Raw genomic sequence first — 4,559 nt, 5'->3', positions numbered from 1 at the left:
TTTTTTTTGCATAACAATTTCAAGAATCCCACTGCAGAACTCTATACGCTGCAAAAATTCAAATATTACGCCATTTAGTGGTCTTTTCGTAGGCTTCGTTTATTAGGTTTTTTTTGCTTTTTGTAGTTTAAGTGGCATGTGATTTTATTTAATTCAAACAAAGTTATTTCAAGTATGTGTGTATTTATGTACATATGTATGTACGTATGTATACATAATATAGCACAATTCTATTTCATTTTATATTTATATTTCTTATTTTTACTTTAAGTAAATGGTATAATAAAATATGTATATATGTATGTATGTTTTCATTTGTGTATGTAGTTTTTTGGAATATAATTTTTGTTTTCGTCGTATTTGGATTAAATAACACTAACATCAGGATTCATTGTTGTTACTAAACATAAGATATTGTTTTCGTAATAGTTTTTTTAATTGTTTTTCTAAAGTAGATAATTATTTGTTTTTTTTTTCAATTTTATATTTTTTAGATTAACTCCATTAAAAACTAGTCTTTGCAAGTTTTTAGATTTTTTTTCTATATTTAATTGTTGTAATTTTATATACATACAAATACATTTAAGGTAGTTTACAGGATTAGAAATAGGTGTGTATGTATAGATTTAGCCAAAGTACAGCGATTTATGTGTAAGTGCAGTGGGGCAAATATTTCTTGTGGCTCAGTGCTATGTGGCTGTCTTTAGGTATTATTTTCAGTTTTTTTTTTGTATTAAGAAAATTTTGTGTAAGAAAATTTTCTAAACGGGTTTTCATGTGAATAAAAATTTTTTAAAATTTTAATTTTTTCAATACCAAAAAGTCGCATTTTTCCCCAAATAAAAGCCGGTTAAAACATATTTTTTAAGTGAATTTTCAATATGATTTGTATTTAAGAACAAATCTAAAGTTTTCAAAATTTTAATTCTTCCAATAAAAAAAAAAATCAGTATTTTCCAATGTGGCCCAACACAAGGCAGACAAAGGATATTTTTAGTTTAATTTTAATTTTGTATTAGAAAAAAAAGAGAGTTTAAAAATTTAATGTTTTTTTTCAAAACAAAAATTGTCAAAAGTTTTCAAAAAATTATGAAAAAATACTTTGTCGTCCTTTTTTCAAGCTCCGCACTGCCCCTTCTATTGCCACTGTGCTAATATGTATGTGTATAAAGTTTAAATATATTTAACATTCTAATTTTTTATGTAAAAGCTAAGATATTTTTTTAAACAATTTTATAAATTTTGGAATTCTTCGTTATTCATCACGCACAATGCAAATAATTTGCAAACTTTATACATTAGGTATTTTTAAACAATATTTTTCATTTTCTAACACCCAAATTCATAAAAAATAAATAAGACATGAACTGCTTTATAAATCGAAATGTCCCTTTGTAAAGCTCCTGAATCTATTTTATTTTTTATGAATAAGGCCATAATATTAGAATTAACGTTTCACATTAACTCGAAAAAAATTATAAAAACTTTAGTTTAGCGCAAAAATATTTTTCTAAAATTTTACACTCAACAAATTTCCACGATTTTCATATATTAGTTATGTATGTGTGTATTTTGTGTTTACAAAACTGCGTTTATTTGCGGCAATGAATTGGAAATATGTTTACTGTTATTGTGAGTTGGCGTGTTGAAATATTTGCAGTTTTATTATTTAAAAAAAAATTATTAAAAAATCAAGCGTTGCCGCTATTTACGCTTTTATAATTTTTAGAGATGCATTTATTGAATTGAATTTAATAAAACAAATTATAATTAATTAAAATAATTAAGTTTAGTTAAATTAATTCAAATTCAACCAAAGCGGAGAAAAGTCCACAAATAAGTTAAGCATTTTTTACAATTTCTTGGTTAACTTAATTTTGTTATTAAAAAATATTTTTGTTTTGGAAACTAACTTTGCTGATACATATGTAATTAGGCTGGTCCTTAAAATATCAAAAAAATATTTTGTTGTACGTACAAAATAAAAACATCACGAAAGTTTCAAATTAAAAAAAAAATGGCACGCTACCAGGATTTGAAGTTTTTTTTTATCGCAAAAATTCGATCAACTATAACTCAGCGACTTTTGAATTTATATGAATTTTTAAGATTGCATGTCAAAATTTTGTCGCATTTTTGCGATGTTCTTTTCTTATTTAAATTTGTTTAAAACTGACCCCTAAAAATTTGATTAAAATTTTGAAATTTTCGTGGATGTCTTTATTTTGTACGTAAAACCAAGTAAAGGGTGCCACATAGATGTTGTTATTTTGTATGTATGTATGTATATCTACATATAGATACATACGTACGTAATATTTTCTGCAGAATTAATAACTCGAAATATATATCAGTCGAAATATTGGTGAATTTTCAGCATTTTTTGATTTTCTTAAAATACGAAGAAAAATATTTTTTAATTTTGTTTTTGGAATTTTTTTAATTTCTGCGCAGTTTAGCATAGTATCCAGCTCGCAAGGAAACCAAAAAATTCATATGAAAAGCGCCCCAGAAATGAAGAAGGAATTTTTGCTATCAAAATTTCTTAAATCAGTTTGCAGCTCTCAGAAAAAAAAAATCTCGTATATTTATTTCTTCAAGACAATTTACAGCATCGGCCAGGTACTTTTCCAAGCAACAAAAATAATGAAAAATATTTCCTGTGATTAATTCTTGAGAGCCGGAAACTAAGCTTAAAAGAAATACTAATGGTTATTTGGATTGCTCCTATCACCTGAGCCCAAATTTTTTTCATACGTTTTACTTATAAGTTTTGGTTAGATAAATTTTTCACCATTTCCTGTTTAAAAAAAACAATTAAATATCGCATTACGAAAAAGTAAATACAAAACAACTAACGATAATAGCAATAATTTCTTTTATTAAATAAAATTGTAATACTCGGTAAACAATATTTTTTGTTTGCAACTACTTCATTAAAATATTAAAGCGAGGAAGGTGACACACGCAATACGGATAATAATAGACACAAATGTACCTATGTATATATGTATTTCAGTGTGCATATATGACTTGTTCAAACCTAAAGGTTCAGTTAGTCTGGACTTGATTTACGTAACGTAATCTAATATATTGGCCAACGCAATATATTTTTGTTCATGAATTTTTTTGATGTGGCTTATAGGCGGCAAATTGACAATGAGCTGAAAAGGAAAATACAGAAGCAAAATATTTTTGCTTCTGGCTAAGTTAACGTGTTGAGTAATCATTGACGATTTCTTACGTAAGTTAAGTTAAGTCTAGAGTAACTGAGCCTTAAGAAAAAGCGAATTATTTTGACATTTGACGTAAATACCTATGCAACAAATATTTTCCAAATTTTCATATAAAATAGTAAGTGAAACGCCTAACTTTTAGGCACTTTTTCAGGTGCTACATATGCTGTATGGGCTTTTAGTAACCGATTTACAGATCTATAAGCTATTTAAAAATGCATTTTTTTTTAAGATATCTGCTGTGTGTATAGAAAAAAATTTTGCGAGAACAAAAAATGATTTAGAAAACTGTCGAAAGTACCTTATTACTGAAATCTAAAAAAATATAGTTTTACATAATAAATTTCAAAAAATTTACTGAACTCAAGCCTTATTCTACGTAATGCATTACTTACAAGCATATGTGTGAACATAATATAAAGAATAAATAAATGTGTATATATTTCCAATTTTTATACGCCAATTTTCGGATATTAAAACTACATACAGATAAATTAAGTCAAAGATGCTAAATATGTAAATAGTACAAAAAATATAAATGTGTACGGTGAGCAGAGTCAGTGCATAAAAAGCTAGGAAAATTTTATTTGGAATATTTTAGTTGCTGGTTGCAGGAAATGTTGAAGGTCCACAAGACAAATTGACTGCAACGAAGCACATTGGAGTGCTACTTTAGAAAAACTCATGCTATTTCGAAAGCTTCGATCAAATCAGTAGCAATTAATTTTTCAAACTGACATGCACTTCCATGCATTTTTCTTTTGAAATTTGTCTGCTACCTCAAAATATTTTTGCTTTTTATCGCCTCAATAATAAACCTAAATGACTAATTCTAAATTTTTTTATTTATAGCACAATATTTTCTTTTGTTTTTATGTAGTACATACTTTAAAAACTAAAAACAAATAGCGAAAAAGAAAGGAAATTTGTTTGCAAATCACATAAATACATTCAAGGTATACACATGTTAAATAAAGTGTAAAGTATGTATGTATGTTTATGTGTAGGTTTTATTTTAATTTATCTTTTGTGTTGTTGTTGTTGCTGCCGTGTGTTTTTTATGCATTTTGCTGATATTGTTTTAGTACATATATAGCCAGCTTAGAGTCAAAATTTGTTAGCTCCAGTTCTTTTTTTTCAAATTTTACAGAAGAGAAGAAAAAACTTCTTAAACTCATCCGCTTCAAATATTTTGCAAAACTTCGATACAATAATTTTTTCGTTTTCAAAGCAAAACATAACGAACATACAAAGCGGCAGAGTTCGACGTTAATCAAAGTTTTGGGTAGTATTTTGAATTTAACGGATTTTCTTTCTTTTTTT

At 26.3% G+C, this 4,559-nt stretch overlaps 1 protein-coding gene across 1 annotated transcript in view; it reads left to right on the top strand.

Moving 5' to 3' along the window:
- The window catches only part of LOC118740064, an 806,655-nt gene that overhangs the window by 42,911 nt on the left and 759,185 nt on the right, over positions 1–4,559 (top strand). The gene's annotated exons all lie outside the window — the stretch shown is intronic.

This window comes from Rhagoletis pomonella, unplaced genomic scaffold (genome assembly GCF_013731165.1).
Source record: "Rhagoletis pomonella isolate Grant_MI unplaced genomic scaffold, Rhpom_1.0 Rhpom_scaffold_00005, whole genome shotgun sequence".
Taxonomy (NCBI): Eukaryota; Metazoa; Arthropoda; class Insecta; order Diptera; family Tephritidae; genus Rhagoletis; species Rhagoletis pomonella.
Note: the sequence above shows the minus strand (reverse complement) of the source record. Positions and strands in the feature narration are given on the sequence as shown.